Source organism: Hippoglossus hippoglossus, chromosome 5 (genome assembly GCF_009819705.1).
Source record: "Hippoglossus hippoglossus isolate fHipHip1 chromosome 5, fHipHip1.pri, whole genome shotgun sequence".
Classification (NCBI taxonomy): domain Eukaryota; kingdom Metazoa; phylum Chordata; class Actinopteri; order Pleuronectiformes; family Pleuronectidae; genus Hippoglossus; species Hippoglossus hippoglossus.
The window spans coordinates 26,470,520-26,487,175 of record NC_047155.1 but is presented as its reverse complement, the minus strand read 5'-3'; the positions used below and the strand labels follow the sequence as shown (position 1 = coordinate 26,487,175).

The 16,656-nt window shown below is 42.8% G+C and overlaps 23 non-coding genes across 23 annotated transcripts; all 23 read right to left on the bottom strand.

The window, feature by feature from the left end:
* Window positions 1-45: 45 nt before the first annotated feature.
* Window positions 46-118, bottom strand: trnaf-gaa. The gene has a single exon. It is a non-coding gene; the product is annotated as a tRNA-Phe (tRNA).
* Window positions 119-527: 409 nt separating this feature from the next.
* On the bottom strand, window positions 528-600 carry trnaf-gaa. The gene has a single exon. It is a non-coding gene; the product is annotated as a tRNA-Phe (tRNA).
* Window positions 601-1,230: 630 nt separating this feature from the next.
* trnaf-gaa lies at window positions 1,231-1,303 on the bottom strand. The gene has a single exon. It is a non-coding gene; the product is annotated as a tRNA-Phe (tRNA).
* A 409-nt stretch (window positions 1,304-1,712) lies between these two features.
* trnaf-gaa lies at window positions 1,713-1,785 on the bottom strand. Its single transcript has one exon. It is a non-coding gene; the product is annotated as a tRNA-Phe (tRNA).
* A 1,111-nt stretch (window positions 1,786-2,896) lies between these two features.
* Window positions 2,897-2,969, bottom strand: trnaf-gaa. The gene has a single exon. It is a non-coding gene; the product is annotated as a tRNA-Phe (tRNA).
* Window positions 2,970-3,390: 421 nt separating this feature from the next.
* On the bottom strand, window positions 3,391-3,463 carry trnaf-gaa. Its single transcript has one exon. It is a non-coding gene; the product is annotated as a tRNA-Phe (tRNA).
* Window positions 3,464-4,092: 629 nt separating this feature from the next.
* trnaf-gaa lies at window positions 4,093-4,165 on the bottom strand. Its single transcript has one exon. It is a non-coding gene; the product is annotated as a tRNA-Phe (tRNA).
* A 629-nt stretch (window positions 4,166-4,794) lies between these two features.
* On the bottom strand, window positions 4,795-4,867 carry trnaf-gaa. The gene has a single exon. It is a non-coding gene; the product is annotated as a tRNA-Phe (tRNA).
* Window positions 4,868-5,277: 410 nt separating this feature from the next.
* Window positions 5,278-5,350, bottom strand: trnaf-gaa. The gene has a single exon. It is a non-coding gene; the product is annotated as a tRNA-Phe (tRNA).
* A 1,330-nt stretch (window positions 5,351-6,680) lies between these two features.
* On the bottom strand, window positions 6,681-6,753 carry trnaf-gaa. The gene has a single exon. It is a non-coding gene; the product is annotated as a tRNA-Phe (tRNA).
* Window positions 6,754-8,088: 1,335 nt separating this feature from the next.
* trnaf-gaa lies at window positions 8,089-8,161 on the bottom strand. The gene has a single exon. It is a non-coding gene; the product is annotated as a tRNA-Phe (tRNA).
* Window positions 8,162-8,569: 408 nt separating this feature from the next.
* On the bottom strand, window positions 8,570-8,642 carry trnaf-gaa. Its single transcript has one exon. It is a non-coding gene; the product is annotated as a tRNA-Phe (tRNA).
* Window positions 8,643-9,766: 1,124 nt separating this feature from the next.
* trnaf-gaa lies at window positions 9,767-9,839 on the bottom strand. Its single transcript has one exon. It is a non-coding gene; the product is annotated as a tRNA-Phe (tRNA).
* Window positions 9,840-10,465: 626 nt separating this feature from the next.
* Window positions 10,466-10,538, bottom strand: trnaf-gaa. Its single transcript has one exon. It is a non-coding gene; the product is annotated as a tRNA-Phe (tRNA).
* Window positions 10,539-10,950: 412 nt separating this feature from the next.
* trnaf-gaa lies at window positions 10,951-11,023 on the bottom strand. The gene has a single exon. It is a non-coding gene; the product is annotated as a tRNA-Phe (tRNA).
* Window positions 11,024-11,652: 629 nt separating this feature from the next.
* On the bottom strand, window positions 11,653-11,725 carry trnaf-gaa. The gene has a single exon. It is a non-coding gene; the product is annotated as a tRNA-Phe (tRNA).
* A 1,112-nt stretch (window positions 11,726-12,837) lies between these two features.
* trnaf-gaa lies at window positions 12,838-12,910 on the bottom strand. The gene has a single exon. It is a non-coding gene; the product is annotated as a tRNA-Phe (tRNA).
* Window positions 12,911-13,319: 409 nt separating this feature from the next.
* On the bottom strand, window positions 13,320-13,392 carry trnaf-gaa. Its single transcript has one exon. It is a non-coding gene; the product is annotated as a tRNA-Phe (tRNA).
* Window positions 13,393-14,020: 628 nt separating this feature from the next.
* On the bottom strand, window positions 14,021-14,093 carry trnaf-gaa. Its single transcript has one exon. It is a non-coding gene; the product is annotated as a tRNA-Phe (tRNA).
* Window positions 14,094-14,503: 410 nt separating this feature from the next.
* On the bottom strand, window positions 14,504-14,576 carry trnaf-gaa. The gene has a single exon. It is a non-coding gene; the product is annotated as a tRNA-Phe (tRNA).
* A 421-nt stretch (window positions 14,577-14,997) lies between these two features.
* Window positions 14,998-15,070, bottom strand: trnaf-gaa. Its single transcript has one exon. It is a non-coding gene; the product is annotated as a tRNA-Phe (tRNA).
* Window positions 15,071-15,699: 629 nt separating this feature from the next.
* trnaf-gaa lies at window positions 15,700-15,772 on the bottom strand. Its single transcript has one exon. It is a non-coding gene; the product is annotated as a tRNA-Phe (tRNA).
* Window positions 15,773-16,399: 627 nt separating this feature from the next.
* On the bottom strand, window positions 16,400-16,472 carry trnaf-gaa. The gene has a single exon. It is a non-coding gene; the product is annotated as a tRNA-Phe (tRNA).
* Window positions 16,473-16,656: the final 184 nt, after the last annotated feature.

The following is a 16,656-nucleotide window of genomic DNA, read 5'->3' as shown; positions in this document are numbered from 1 at the left end:
ATGAGGATCTCTAACTTCCTACATTGACAGCTTCATCTGTATATCTGCCGAAACCCGGGATCGAACCAGGGACCTTTAGATCTTCAGTCTAACGCTCTCCCAACTGAGCTATTTCGGCATGAAAAGCTGCTGTTATGGAGGCTAAGTGGTAAAAAACAAAGGTATATTTGAGTGATATATCTGGTGAAAATCCGTGAAGGTTCTCAGTCATCCAAGTCATGGTTTCTTCAGAAGTTGTACAAGTGTACATAGGCAAGTTGACTTGCTTTTGTTTCACATCTCATCCAAAAGGCTGTGTCAGTCCAAACTGACTATGGGCCTGTTGCTGTTTTGAGAGTCGTTATGTTTACCAGACAGGTTGTAGCCACTGGTTTCTCCAAGTCAAGGTGGGAAAGCTGTTCATACCTGTAAGTCATACCTTCACATTTCTATCACCAGGGTAACTGAAGTTGGGGTGTGGTTAGGAAGAGCACAGTCTAAATATGAGGATCTCTAACTTTCAACATCGAAAACTACATCTCTACATCTGCCGAAACCCGGGATCGAACCAGGGACCTTTAGATCTTCAGTCTAACGCTCTCCCAACTGAGCTATTTCGGCATGAAAAGCTACTGTTATGGAGGCTAAGTGGTGAAAAACAAAGGTATATTTGACTGATATATCTGGTGAAAATCTGTTAAGGTTCTCAGTCATCCAAGTCATGGTTTCTTCAGAAGTTGTACAAGCTGTACATAGGCAAGTTGACTTGCTTTTGTTTCACATCTCATCCAAAAGGCTTTGTCAGTCCAAACTGACTATGGGCCTGTTGCTGTTTTGAGAGCCGTTATGTTTACCAGGCAGGTTGTTGTAGCCACTGGTTGCTCCAAGTCAAGTTGTGAAAGCTGTTGATACCTGTAAGTCATACTTCCACGTTTCTATAACCAGGGTAACTGAAGCTGGGTTGTGGTTAGGAAGAGCACAGTCTAAATATGAGGAGCCAAAAGGCTTTGTCAGTCCAAACTGACTATGGGCCTGTTGCTATTTGAGAGTCGTTATGTTTACCAGGCAGGTTGTTGTAGCCACTGGTTGCTCCAAGTCAAGTTGTGAAAGCTGTTGATACCTGTAAGTCATACTTCCACGTTTCTATCATCTCTATAACCAGGGTAACTGAAGCTGGGGTGAGGTTAGGAAGAGCACTGCGTAAACATGAGGATCTCTAACTTCCTACATTGACAGCTTCATCTGTATATCTGCCGAAACCCGGGATCGAACCAGGGACCTTTAGATCTTCAGTCTAACGCTCTCCCAACTGAGCTATTTCGGCATGAAAAGCTAGCTGTTATGGAGGCTAAGTGGTAAAAAACAAAGGTATATTTGAGTGATATATCTGGTGAAAATCTGTGAAGGTTCTCAGTCATCCAAGTCATGGTTTCTTCAGAAGTTGTACAAGTGTACATAGGCAAGTTGACTTGCTTTTGTTTCACATCTCATCCAAAAGGCTTGTCAGTCCAAACTGACTATGGGCCTGTTGCTGTTTTGAGAGTCGTTATGTTTACCAGACAGGTTGTAGCCACTGGTTTCTCCAAGTCAAGGTGGGAAAGCTGTTCATACCTGTAAGTCATACCTTCACATTTCTATCACCAGGGTAACTGAAGTTGGGGTGTGGTTAGGAAGAGCACAGTCTAAATATGAGGATCTCTAACTTTCAACATTGAAAACTACATCCCTACATCTGCCGAAACCCGGGATCGAACCAGGGACCTTTAGATCTTCAGTCTAACGCTCTCCCAACTGAGCTATTTCGGCATGAAAAGCTACTGTTATGGAGGCTAAGTGGTGAAAAACAAAGGTATATTTGACTGATATATCTGGTGAAAATCTGTTAAGGTTCTCAGTCATCCAAGTCATGGTTTCTTCAGAAGTTGTACAAGCTTAAATAGGCAAGTTGACTTGCTTTTGTTTCACATCTCATCCAAAAGGCTTTGTCAGTCCAAACTGACTATGGGCCTGTTGCTGTTTTGAGAGCCGTTATGTTTACCAGGCAGGTTGTTGTAGCCACTGGTTTCTCCAAGTCAAGTTGTGAAAGCTGTTGATACCTGTAAGTCATACTTCCACGTTTCTATAACCAGGGTAACTGAAGCTGGGTTGTGGTTAGGAAGAGCACAGTCTAAATATGAGGAGCCAAAAGGCTTTGTCAGTCCAAACTGACTATGGGCCTGTTGCTATTTGAGAGTCGTTATGTTTACCAGGCAGGTTGTTGTAGCCACTGGTTGCTCCAAGTCAAGTTGTGAAAGCTGTTGATACCTGTAAGTCATACTTCCACGTTTCTATCATCTCTATAAGTAGGGTAACTGAAGTTGGGGTGAGGTTAGGAAGAGCACTGCGTAAACATGAGGATCTCTAACTTCCTACATTGACAGCTTCATCTGTATATCTGCCGAAACCCAGGATCGAACCAGGGACCTTTAGATCTTCAGTCTAACGCTCTCCCAACTGAGCTATTTCGGCATGAAAAGCTGCTGTTATGGAGGCTAAGTGGTAAAACACAAAGGTATATTTGAGTGATATATCTGGTGAAAATCCGTGAAGGTTCTCAGTCATCCAAGTCATGGTTTCTTCAGAAGTTGTACAAGTGTACATAGGCAAGTTGACTTGCTTTTGTTTCACATCTCATCCAAAAGGCTGTGTCAGTCCAAACTGACTATGGGCCTGTTGCTGTTTTGAGAGTCGTTATGTTTACCAGACAGGTTGTAGCCACTGGTTTCTCCAAGTCAAGGTGGGAAAGCTGTTCATACCTGTAAGTCATACCTTCACATTTCTATCACCAGGGTAACTGAAGTTGGGGTGTGGTTAGGAAGAGCACAGTCTAAATATGAGGATCTCTAACTTTCAACATTGAAAACTACATCTCTACATCTGCCGAAACCCGGGATCGAACCAGGGACCTTTAGATCTTCAGTCTAACGCTCTCCCAACTGAGCTATTTCGGCATGAAAAGCTACTGTTATGGAGGCTAAGTGGTAAAAAACAAAGGTATATTTGAGTGATATATCTGTTGAAAATCTGTGAAGGTTCTCTGTCATCCAAATCATGGTTTCTTCAGAAGTTGTACAAGCTTAAATAGGCAAGTTGACCTGCTTTTGTTTCACATCTAATCCAAAAGGCTTTGTCAGTCCAAACTGACTATGGGCCTGTTGCTGTTTTGAGAGTCGTTATGTTTACCAGGCAGGTTGTTGTAGCCACTGGTTGCTCCAAGTCAAGGTGTGAAAGCTGTTGATACCTGTAAGTCATACTTCCACGTTTCTATCATCTCTATAACCAGGGTAACTGAAGCTGGGGTGAGGTTAGGAAGAGCACTGCGTAAATATGAGGATCTCTAACTTTCTACATTGAAAACTACATCCCTACATCTGCCGAAACCCGGGATCGAACCAGGGACCTTTAGATCTTCAGTCTAACGCTCTCCCAACTGAGCTATTTCGGCATGAAAAGCTACTGTTATGGAGGCTAAGTGGTGAAAAACAAAGGTATATTTGACTGATATATCTGGTGAAAATCTGTTAAGGGTCTCAGTCATCCAAGTCATGGTTTCTTCAGAAGTTGTACAAGCTTAAATAGGCAAGTTGACTTGCTTTTGTTTCACATCTCATCCAAAAGGCTTTGTCAGTCCAAACTGACTATGGGCCTGTTGCTGTTTTGAGAGTCGTTATGTTTACCAGGCAGGTTGTTGTAGCCACTGGTTTCTCCAAGTCAAGTTGTGAAAGCTGTTGATACCTGTAAGTCATACTTCCACGTTTCTATAACCAGGGTAACTGAAGCTGGGTTGTGGTTAGGAAGAGCACAGTCTAAATATGAGGAGCCAAAAGGCTTTGTCAGTCCAAACTGACTATGGGCCTGTTGCTATTTGAGAGTCGTTATGTTTACCAGGCAGGTTGTTGTAGCCACTGGTTGCTCCAAGTCAAGTTGTGAAAGCTGTTGATACCTGTAAGTCATACTTCCACGTTTCTATCATCTCTATAAGTAGGGTAACTGAAGCTGGGGTGAGGTTAGGAAGAGCACTGCGTAAACATGAGGATCTCTAACTTCCTACATTGACAGCTTCATTTGTATATCTGCCGAAACCCGGGATCGAACCAGGGACCTTTAGATCTTCAGTCTAACGCTCTCCCAACTGAGCTATTTCGGCATGAAAAGCTACTGTTATGGAGGCTAAGTGGTAAAAAACAAAGGTATATTTGAGTGATATATCTGGTGAAAATCTGTTAAGGTTCTCAGTCATCCAAATCATGGTTTCTTCAGAAGTTGTACAAGCTTACATAGGCAAGTTGACCTGCTTTTGTTTCACATCTCATCCAAAAGGCTTTGTCAGTCCAAACTGACTATGGGCCTGTTGCTGTTTTGAGAGTCGTTATGTTTACCAGACAGGTTGTAGCCACTGGTTTCTCCAAGTCAAGGTGGGAAAGCTGTTGATAGCTGTAAGTCATACTTCACAGTTTCTATAACCAGGGTAACTGAAGCTGGGGTGTGGTTAGGAAGAGCACAGTCTAAATATTGAGGAGCCAAAAGGCTTTGTCAGTCCAAACTGACTAATGTGCCTGTTGCTATTTGAGAGTCGGTTATGTTTACCAGGCAGGTTGTTGTAGCCACTGGTTGCTCCAAGTCAAGTTGTGAAAGCTGTTGATACCTGTAAGTCATACTTCCACGTTTCTATCATCTCTATAACCAGGGTAACTGAAGTTGGGGTGAGGTTAGGAAGAGCACTGCGTAAACATGAGGATCTCTAACTTCCTACATTGACAGCTTCATCTGTATATCTGCCGAAACCCGGGATCGAACCAGGGACCTTTAGATCTTCAGTCTAACGCTCTCCCAACTGAGCTATTTCGGCATGAAAAGCTACTGTTATGGAGGCTAAGTGGTGAAAAAACAAAGGTATATTTGAGTGATATATCTGGTGAAAATCAATGAAGGTTCTCAGTCATCCAAATCAGGGTTTCTTCAGAAGTTGTACAAGCTTAAATAGGCAAGTTGACTTGCTTTTGTTTCACATCTCATCCAAAAGGCTTTGTCAGTCCAAACTGACTATGGGCCTGTTGCTGTTTTGAGAGTCGTTATGTTTACCAGACAGGTTGTAGCCACTGGTTTCTCCAAGTCAAGGTGGGAAAGCTGTTCATACCTGTAAGTCATACCTTCACATTTCTATCACCAGGGTAACTGAAGTTGGGGTGTGGTTAGGAAGAGCACAGTCTAAATATGAGGATCTCTAACTTTCAACATTGAAAACTACATCTCTACATCTGCCGAAACCCGGGATCGAACCAGGGACCTTTAGATCTTCAGTCTAACGCTCTCCCAACTGAGCTATTTCGGCATGAAAAGCTACTGTTATGGAGGCTAAGTGGTGAAAAACAAAGGTATATTTGACTGATATATCTGGTGAAAATCTGTTAAGGTTCTCAGTCATCCAAGTCATGGTTTCTTCAGAAGTTGTACAAGTGTACATAGGCAAGTTGACTTGCTTTTGTTTCACATCTCATCCAAAAGGCTTTGTCAGTCCAAACTGACTATGGGCCTGTTGCTGTTTTGAGAGCCGTTATGTTTACCAGGCAGGTTGTTGTAGCCACTGGCTTGCTCCAAGTCAAGTTGTGAAAGCTGTTGATACCTGTAAGTCATACTTCACAGTTTCTATAACCAGGGTCACATGAAGCTGGGTTGTGGTTAGGAAGAGCACAGTCTAAATATTGAGGAGCCAAAAGGCTTTGTCAGTCCAAACTGACTATGGGCCTGTTGCTATTTGAGAGTCGTTATGTTTACCTAGGCAGGTTGTTGTAGCCACTGGTTGCTCCAAGTCAAGTTGTGAAAGCTGTTGATACCTGTAAGTCATACTTCACATTTCTATCATCTCTATAAGTAGGGTAACTGAAGTTGGGGTGAGGTTAGGAAGAGCACTGCGTAAACATGAGGATCTCTAACTTCCTACATTGACAGCTTCATCTGTATATGTGCCGAAACCCGGGATCCAATCAGGGACCTTTAGATCTTCAGTCTAACGCTCTCCCAACTGAGCTATTTCGGCATAAAAAGCTATTGTTATGGAGGCTAAGTGGTGAAAAAACAATGGTATATTTGAGTGATATATCTGGTGAAAATCAATGAAGGTTCTCAGTCATCCAATCATGTTCAGAAGTTGTACAAGCTTAAATAGGCAAGTTGACCTGCTTTTGTTTCACATCTCATCCAAAAGGCTTTGTCATGTCCAAACTGACTATGGGCCTTTTGCTGTTTTGAGAATCGTTATGTTTACCAGACAGGTGTTGTAGCCACTGGTTTCTCCAAGTCAAGGTGGGAAAGCTGTTCATACCTGTAAGTCATACCTTCACATTTCTATCACCAGGGTAACTGAAGTTGGGGTGTGGTTAGGAAGAGCACAGTCTAAATATCAGGAGCCAAAAGGCTATGTCAGTCCAAACTGACTATGGGCCTGTTGCTGTTTTGAGAGTCGTTATGTTTACCAGGCAGGTTGTTGTAGCCACTGGTTGCTCCAAGTCAAGTTGTGAAAGCTGTTGATACCTGTAAGTCATACTTCCACGTTTCTATCATCTCTATAACCAGGGTAACTGAAGCTGGGGTGAGGTTAGGAAGAGCACTGCGTAAATATGAGGATCTCTAACTTTCTACATTGAAAACTACATCCCTACATCTGCCGAAACCCGGGATCGAACCAGGGACCTTTAGATCTTCAGTCTAACGCTCTCCCAACTGAGCTATTTCGGCATGAAAAGCTACTGTTATGGAGGCTAAGTGGTGAAAAACAAAGGTATATTTGAGTGATATATCTGGTGAAAATCATGTAAGGTTCTCAGTCATCCAAGTCATGGTTTCTTCAGAAGTTGTACAAGCTTACATAGGCAAGTTGACCTTGCTTTTGTTTCACATCTCATCCAAAAGGCTTTGTCAGTCCAAACTGACTATGGGCCTGTTGCTGTTTTGAGAATCGTTATGTTTACCAGACAGGTTGTTGTAGCCACTGGTTTCTCCAAGTCAAGGTGGGAAAGCTGTTCATAGCTGTAAGTCATACTTTCACATTTCTATCACCAGGGTAACTGAAGTTGGGGTGTGGTTAGGAAGAGCACAGTCTAAATATTGAGGAGCCAAAGGCTTTGTCAGTCCAAACTGACTAAGTGCCTGTTGCTGTTTTGAGAGTCGTTATGTTTACCAGGCAGGTTGTTGTAGCCACTGGTTGCTCCAAGTCAAGTTGTGAAAGCTGTTGATACCTGTAAGTCATACTTCCACGTTTCTATCATCTCTATAACCAGGGTAACTGAAGCTGGGGTGAGGTTAGGAAGAGCACTGCGTAAATATGAGGATCTCTAACTTTCTACATTGAAAACTACATCCCTACATCTGCCTGAAACCCGGGATCGAACCAGGGATCCTTTAGATCTTCAGTCTAACGCTCTCCCAACTGAGCTATTTCGGCATCAAAAGCTACTGTTATGGAGGCTAAGTGGTGAAAAACAAAGGTATATTTGACTGATATATCTGGTGAAAATCTGTTATGATTCTCAGTCATCCAAATCATGGTTTCTTCAGAAGTTGTACAAGCTTAAATAGGCAAGTTGACCTGCTTTTGTTTCACATCTCATCCAAAAGGCTTTGTCAGTCCAAACTGACTATGGGCCTGTTGCTGTTTTGAGAGTCGTTATGTTTACCAGGCAGGTTGTTGTAGCCACTGGTTTCTCCAAGTCAAGTTGTGAAAGCTGTTGATACCTGTAAGTCATACTTCCACGTTTCTATAACCAGGGTAACTGAAGCTGGGGTGTGGTTAGGAAGAGCACAGTCTAAATATGAGGAGCCAAAAGGCTTTGTCAGTCCAAACTGACTATGGGCCTGTTGCTATTTGAGAGTCGTTATGTTTACCAGGCAGGTTGTTGTAGCCACTGGTTGCTCCAAGTCAAGTTGTGAAAGCTGTTGATACCTGTAAGTCATACTTCCACATTTCTATCATCTCTATAAGTAGGGTAACTGAAGCTGGGGTGAGGTTAGGAAGAGCACTGCGTAAATATGAGGATCTCTAACTTTCTACATTGAAAACTACATCCCTACATCTGCCGAAACCCGGGATCGAACCAGGGACCTTTAGATCTTCAGTCTAACGCTCTCCCAACTGAGCTATTTCGGCATGAAAAGCTACTGTTATGGAGGCTAAGTGGTAAAAAAAAAGGTATATTTGAGTGATATATCTGGTGAAAATCTGTGAAGGTTCTCAGTCATCCAAGTCATGGTTTCTTCAGAAGTTGTACAAGCTTAAATAGGCAAGTTGACTTGCTTTTGTTTCACATCTCATCCAAAAGGCTTTGTCAGTCCAAACTGACTATGGGCCTGTTGCTGTTTTGAGAGTCGTTATGTTTACCAGACAGGTTGTAGCCACTGGTTTCTCCAAGTCAAGGTGGGAAAGCTGTTCATACCTGTAAGTCATACCTTCACATTTCTATCACCAGGGTAACTGAAGTTGGGGTGTGGTTAGGAAGAGCACAGTCTAAATATGAGGATCTCTAACTTTCAACATCGAAAACTACATCTCTACATCTGCCGAAACCCGGGATCGAACCAGGGACCTTTAGATCTTCAGTCTAACGCTCTCCCAACTGAGCTATTTCGGCATGAAAAGCTACTGTTATGGAGGCTAAGTGGTAAAAAACAAAGGTATATTTGAGTGATATATCTGGTGAAAATCTGTGAAGGTTCTCTGTCATCCAAATCATGGTTTCTTCAGAAGTTGTACAAGCTTAAATAGGCAAGTTGACCTGCTTTTGTTTCACATCTAATCCAAAAGGCTTTGTCAGTCCAAACTGACTATGGGCCTGTTGCTGTTTTGAGAGTCGTTATGTTTACCAGGCAGGTTGTTGTAGCCACTGGTTGCTCCAAGTCAAGGTGTGAGAGCTGTTGATACCTGTAAGTCATACTTCCACGTTTCTATCATCTCTATAACCAGGGTAACTGAAGTTGGGGTGAGGTTAGGAAGAGCACTGCGTAAATATGAGGATCTCTAACTTTCTACATTGAAAACTACATCCCTACATCTGCCGAAACGCGGGATCGAACCAGGGACCTTTAGATCTTCAGTCTAACGCTCTCCCAACTGAGCTATTTCGGCATGAAAAGCTACTGTTATGGAGGCTAAGTGGTGAAAAACAAAGGTATATTTGAGTGATATATCTGGTGAAAATCAATGAAGGTTCTCAGTCATCCAATTCAGGGTTTCTTCAGAAGTTGTACAAGCTTACATAGGCAAGTTGACCTGCTTTTGTTTCACATCTCATCCAAAAGGCTTTGTCAGTCCAAACTGACTATGGGCCTGTTGCTGTTTTGAGAGTCGTTATGTTTACCAGGACAGGTTGTAGCCACTGGTTTCTCCAAGTCAAGGTGGGAAAGCTGTTCATAGCCTGTAAGTCATACTTCCACATTTCTATAACCAGGGTAACTGAAGCTTGGGGTGTGGTTAGGAAGAGCACAGTCTAAATATTGAGGAGCCAAAAGGCTTTGTCAGTCCAAACTGACTATGAGCCTGTTGCTATTTGAGAGTCGTTATGTTTACCAGGCAGGTTGTTGTAGCCACTGGTTGCTCCAAGTCAAGTTGTGAAAGCTGTTGATACCTGTAAGTCATACTTCCACGTTTCTATCATCTCTATAACCAGGGTAACTGAAGTTGGGGTGAGGTTAGGAAGAGCACTGCGTAAACATGAGGATCTCTAACTTCCTACATTGACAGCTTCATCTGTATATCTGCCGAAACCCGGGATCGAACCAGGGACCTTTAGATCTTCAGTCTAACGCTCTCCCAACTGAGCTATTTCGGCATGAAAAGCTACTGTTATGGAGGCTAAGTGGTGAAAAACAAAGGTATATTTGAGTGATATATCTGGTGAAAATCCGTGAAGGTTCTCAATCATCCAAGTCATGGTTTCTTCAGAAGTTGTACAAGCTTAAATAGGCAAGTTGACTTGCTTTTGTTTCACATCTCATCCAAAAGGCTTTGTCAGTCCAAACTGACTATGGGCCTGTTGCTGTTTTGAGAGTCGTTATGTTTACCAGACAGGTTGTAGCCACTGGTTTCTCCAAGTCAAGGTGGGAAAGCTGTTCATAGCTGTAAGTCATACTTTCACATTTCTATCACCAGGGTAACTGAAGTTGGGGTGTGGTTAGGAAGAGCACAGTCTAAATATTGGAGCCAAAAGGCTTTGTCAGTCCAAACTGACTAAGTGCCTGTTGCTGTTTTGAGAGTGGTTATGTTTACCAGGCAGGTTGTTGTAGCCACTGGTTGCTCCAAGTCAAGTTGTGAAAGCTGTTCATACCTGTAAGTCATACTTCCACGTTTCTATCATCTCTATAAGTAGGGTAACTGAAGTTGGGGTGAGGTTAGGAAGAGCACTGCGTAAACATGAGGATCTCTAACTTCCTACATTGACAGCTTCATCTGTATATCTGCCGAAACCCGGGATCGAACCAGGGACCTTTAGATCTTCAGTCTAACGCTCTCCCAACTGAGCTATTTCGGCATGAAAAGCTGCTGTTATGGAGGCTAAGTGGTAAAAAACAAAGGTATATTTGAGTGATATATCTGGTGAAAATCTGTGAAGGTTCTCAGTCATCCAAGTCATGGTTTCTTCAGAAGTTGTACAAGTGTACATAGGCAAGTTGACTTGCTTTTGTTTCACATCTCATCCAAAAGGCTGTGTCAGTCCAAACTGACTATGGGCCTGTTGCTGTTTTGAGAGTCGTTATGTTTACCAGACAGGTTGTTGTAGCCACTGGTTGCTCCAAGTCAAGGTGGGAAAGCTGTTCATACCTGTAAGTCATACCTTCACATTTCTATCACCAGGGTAACTGAAGTTGGGGTGTGGTTAGGAAGAGCACAGTCTAAATATGAGGATCTCTAACTTTCAACATCGAAAACTACATCTCTACATCTGCCGAAACCCGGGATCGAACCAGGGACCTTTAGATCTTCAGTCTAACGCTCTCCCAACTGAGCTATTTCGGCATGAAAAGCTACTGTTATGGAGGCTAAGTGGTGAAAAACAAAGGTATATTTGACTGATATATCTGGTGAAAATCTGTTAAGGTTCTCAGTCATCCAAGTCATGGTTTCTTCAGAAGTTGTACAAGCTTAAATAGGCAAGTTGACTTGCTTTTGTTTCACATCTCATCCAAAAGGCTTTGTCAGTCCAAACTGACTATGGGCCTGTTGCTGTTTTGAGAGTCGTTATGTTTACCAGGCAGGTTGTTGTAGCCACTGGTTTCTCCAAGTCAAGTTGTGAAAGCTGTTGATACCTGTAAGTCATACTTCCACGTTTCTATAACCAGGGTAACTGAAGCTGGGGTGTGGTTAGGAAGAGCACAGTCTAAATATGAGGAGCCAAAAGGCTTTGTCAGTCCAAACTGACTATGGGCCTGTTGCTATTTGAGAGTCGTTATGTTTACCAGGCAGGTTGTTGTAGCCACTGGTTGCTCCAAGTCAAGTTGTGAAAGCTGTTGATACCTGTAAGTCATACTTCCACGTTTCTATCATCTCTATAACCAGGGTAACTGAAGTTGGGGTGAGGTTAGGAAGAGCACTGCGTAAACATGAGGATCTCTAACTTCCTACATTGACAGCTTCATCTGTATATCTGCCGAAACCCGGGATCGAACCAGGGACCTTTAGATCTTCAGTCTAACGCTCTCCCAACTGAGCTATTTCGGCATGAAAAGCTGCTGTTATGGAGGCTAAGTGGTAAAAAACAAAGGTATATTTGAGTGATATATCTGGTGAAAATCTGTGAAGGTTCTCAGTCATCCAAGTCATGGTTTCTTCAGAAGTTGTACAAGTGTACATAGGCAAGTTGACTTGCTTTTGTTTCACATCTCATCCAAAAGGCTAGTCAGTCCAAACTGACTATGGGCCTGTTGCTGTTTTGAGAGTCGTTATGTTTACCAGACAGGTTGTAGCCAATGGTTTCTCCAAGTCAAGGTGGGAAAGCTGTTCATACCTGTAAGTCATACCTTCACATTTCTATCACCAGGGTAACTGAAGTTGGGGTGTGGTTAGGAAGAGCACAGTCTAAATATGAGGATCTCTAACTTTCAACATCGAAAACTACATCTCTACATCTGCCGAAACCCGGGATCGAACCAGGGAACCTTTAGATCTTCAGTCTAACGCTCTCCCAACTGAGCTATTTCGGCATGAAAAGCTACTGTTATGGAGGCTAAGTGGTAAAAAACAAAGGTATATTTGAGTGATATATCTGTTGAAAATCTGTTAAGGTTCTCAGTCATCCAAGTCATGGTTTCTTCAGAAGTTGTACAAGCGTACATAGGCAAGTTGACTTGCTTTTGTTTCACATCTCATCCAAAAGGCTTTGTCAGTCCAAACTGACTATGGGCCTGTTGCTGTTTTGAGAGCCGTTATGTTTACCAGGCAGGTTGTTGTAGCCACTGGTTTCTCCAAGTCAAGTTGTGAAAGCTGTTGATACCTGTAAGTCATACTTCCACGTTTCTATAACCAGGGTAACTGAAGCTGGGTTGTGGTTAGGAAGAGCACAGTCTAAATATGAGGAGCCAACAGGCCTTTGTCAGTCCAAACTGACTATGGGCCTGTTGCTATTTGAGAGTCGTTATGTTTACCAGGCAGGTTGTTGTAGCCACTGGTTGCTCCAAGTCAAGTTGTGAAAGCTGTTGATACCTGTAAGTCATACTTCCACGTTTCTATCATCTCTATAACCAGGGTAACTGAAGCTGGGGTGAGGTTAGGAAGAGCACTGCGTAAATATGAGGATCTCTAACTTCCTACATTGACAGCTTCATCTGTATATCTGCCGAAACCCGGGATCGAACCAGGGACCTTTAGATCTTCAGTCTAACGCTCTCCCAACTGAGCTATTTCGGCATGAAAAGCTACTGTTATGGAGGCTAAGTGGTAAAAAACAAAGGTATATTTGAGTGATATATCTGGTGAAAATCTGTGAAGGTTCTCAGTCATCCAAGTCATGGTTTCTTCAGAAGTTGTACAAGTGTACATAGGCAAGTTGACTTGCTTTTGTTTCACATCTCATCCAAAAGGCTTAGTCAGTCCAAACTGACTATGGGCCTGTTGCTGTTTTGAGAGTCGTTATGTTTACCAGACAGGTTGTAGCCACTGGTTTCTCCAAGTCAAGGTGGGAAAGCTGTTCATACCTGTAAGTCATACCTTCACATTTCTATCACCAAGGTAACTGAAGTTGGGGTGTGGTTAGGAAGAGCACAGTCTAAATATGAGGATCTCTAACTTTCAACATCGAAAACTACATCTCTACATCTGCCGAAACCCGGGATCGAACCAGGGACCTTTAGATCTTCAGTCTAACGCTCTCCCAACTGAGCTATTTCGGCATGAAAAGCTACTGTTATGGAGGCTAAGTGGTGAAAAAAAAGGTATATTTGACTGATATATCTGGTGAAAATCTGTTAAGGTTCTCAGTCATCCAAGTCATGGTTTCTTCAGAAGTTGTACAAGCGTACATAGGCAAGTTGACTTGCTTTTGTTTCACATCTCATCCAAAAGGCTTTGTCAGTCCAAACTGACTATGGGCCTGTTGCTGTTTTGAGAGCCGTTATGTTTACCAGGCAGGTTGTTGTAGCCACTGGTTTCTCCAAGTCAAGTTGTGAAAGCTGTTGATACCTGTAAGTCATACTTCCACGTTTCTATAACCAGGGTAACTGAAGCTGGGTTGTGGTTAGGAAGAGCACAGTCTAAATATGAGGAGCCAAAAGGCTTTGTCAGTCCAAACTGACTATGGGCCTGTTGCTATTTGAGAGTCGTTATGTTTACCAGGCAGGTTGTTGTAGCCACTGGTTGCTCCAAGTCAAGTTGTGAAAGCTGTTCATACCTGTAAGTCATACTTCCACGTTTCTATCATCTCTATAACCAGGGTAACTGAAGTTGGGGTGAGGTTAGGAAGAGCACTGCGTAAACATGAGGATCTCTAACTTCCTACATTGACAGCTTCATCTGTATATCTGCCGAAACCCGGGATCGAACCAGGGACCTTTAGATCTTCAGTCTAACGCTCTCCCAACTGAGCTATTTCGGCATGAAAAGCTACTGTTATGGAGGCTAAGTGGTAAAAAACAAAGGTATATTTGAGTGATATATCTGGTGAAAATCTGTGAAGGTTCTCAAGTCATCCAAGTCATGGTTTCTTCAGAAGTTGTACAAGTGTACATAGGCAAGTTGACTTGCTTTTGTTTCACATCTCATCCAAAAGGCTTTGTCAGTCCAAACTGACTATGGGCCTGTTGCTGTTTTGAGAGTCGTTATGTTTACCAGACAGGTTGTAGCCACTGGTTTCTCCAAGTCAAGGTGGGAAAGCTGTTCATACCTGTAAGTCATACCTTCACATTTCTATCACCAAGGTAACTGAAGTTGGGGTGTGGTTAGGAAGAGCACAGTCTAAATATGAGGATCTCTAACTTTCAACATCGAAAACTACATCTCTACATCTGCCGAAACCCGGGATCGAACCAGGGACCTTTAGATCTTCAGTCTAACGCTCTCCCAACTGAGCTATTTCGGCATGAAAAGCTACTGTTATGGAGGCTAAGTGGTAAAAAACAAAGGTATATTTGAGTGATATATCTGTTGAAAATCTGTGAAGGTTCTCTGTCATCCAAATCATGGTTTCTTCAGAAGTTGTACAAGCTTAAATAGGCAAGTTGACCTGCTTTTGTTTCACATCTAATCCAAAAGGCTTTGTCAGTCCAAACTGACTATGGGCCTGTTGCTGTTTTGAGAGTCGTTATGTTTACCAGGCAGGTTGTTGTAGCCACTGGTTGCTCCAAGTCAAGGTGTGAAAGCTGTTGATACCTGTAAGTCATACTTCCGCGTTTCTATCATCTCTATAACCAGGGTAACTGAAGCTGGGGTGAGGTTAGGAAGAGCACTGCGTAAATATGAGGATCTCTAACTTTCTACATTGAAAACTACATCCCTACATCTGCCGAAACCCGGGATCGAACCAGGGACCTTTAGATCTTCAGTCTAACGCTCTCCCAACTGAGCTATTTCGGCATGAAAAGCTACTGTTATGGAGGCTAAGTGGTAAAAAACAAAGGTATATTTGAGTGATATATCTGTTGAAAATCTGTTAAGGTTCTCAGTCATCCAAGTCATGGTTTCTTCAGAAGTTGTACAAGCTTAAATAGGCAAGTTGACTTGCTTTTGTTTCACATCTCATCCAAAAGGCTTTGTCAGTCCAAACTGACTATGGGCCTGTTGCTGTTTTGAGAGCCGTTATGTTTACCAGGCAGGTTGTTGTAGCCACTGGTTTCTCCAAGTCAAGTTGTGAAAGCTGTTGATACCTGTAAGTCATACTTCCACGTTTCTATAACCAGGGTAACTGAAGCTGGGTTGTGGTTAGGAAGAGCACAGTCTAAATATGAGGAGCCAAAAGGCTTTGTCAGTCCAAACTGACTATGGGCCTGTTGCTATTTGAGAGTCGTTATGTTTACCAGGCAGGTTGTTGTAGCCACTGGTTGCTCCAAGTCAAGTTGTGAAAGCTGTTGATACCTGTAAGTCATACTTCCACATTTCTATCATCTCTATAACCAGGGTAACTGAAGTTGGGGTGAGGTTAGGAAGAGCACTGCGTAAACATGAGGATCTCTAACTTCCTACATTGACAGCTTCATCTGTATATCTGCCGAAACCCGGGATCGAACCAGGGACCTTTAGATCTTCAGTCTAACGCTCTCCCAACTGAGCTATTTCGGCATGAAAAGCTACTGTTATGGAGGCTAAGTGGTGAAAAACAAAGGTATATTTGAGTGATATATCTGGTGAAAATCAATGAAGGTTCTCAGTCATCCAAATCATGGTTTCTTCAGAAGTTGTACAAGCTTAAATAGGCAAGTTGACCTGCTTTTGTTTCACATCTCATCCAAAAGGCTTTGTCAGTCCAAACTGACTATGGGCCTGTTGCTGTTTTGAGAGTCGTTATGTTTACCAGACAGGTTGTAGCCACTGGTTTCTCCAAGTCAAGGTGGGAAAGCTGTTCATACCTGTAAGTCATACTTTCACATTTCTATCACCAGGGTAACTGAAGTTGGGGTGTGGTTAGGAAGAGCACAGTCTAAATATTTGGAGCCAAAAGGCTTTGTCAGTCCAAACTGACTAAGTGCCTGTTGCTGTTTTGAGAGTGGTTATGTTTACCAGGCAGGTTGTTGTAGCCACTGGTTTCTCCAAGTCAAGTTGTGAAAGCTGTTCATACCTGTAAGTCATACTTCCACGTTTCTATCATCTCTATAAGTAGGGTAACTGAAGTTGGGGTGAGGTTAGGAAGAGCACTGCGTAAACATGAGGATCTCTAACTTCCTACATTGACAGCTTCATCTGTATATCTGCCGAAACCCGGGATCGAACCAGGGACCTTTAGATCTTCAGTCTAACGCTCTCCCAACTGAGCTATTTCGGCATGAAAAGCTGCTGTTATGGAGGCTAAGTGGTAAAAAACAGAGGTATATTTGAGTGATATATCTGGTGAAAATCCGTGAAGGTTCTCAGTCATCCAAGTCATGGTTTCTTCAGAAGTTGTACAAGTGTACATAGGCAAGTTGACTTGCTTTTGTTTCACATCTCATCCAAAAGGCTGTGTCAGT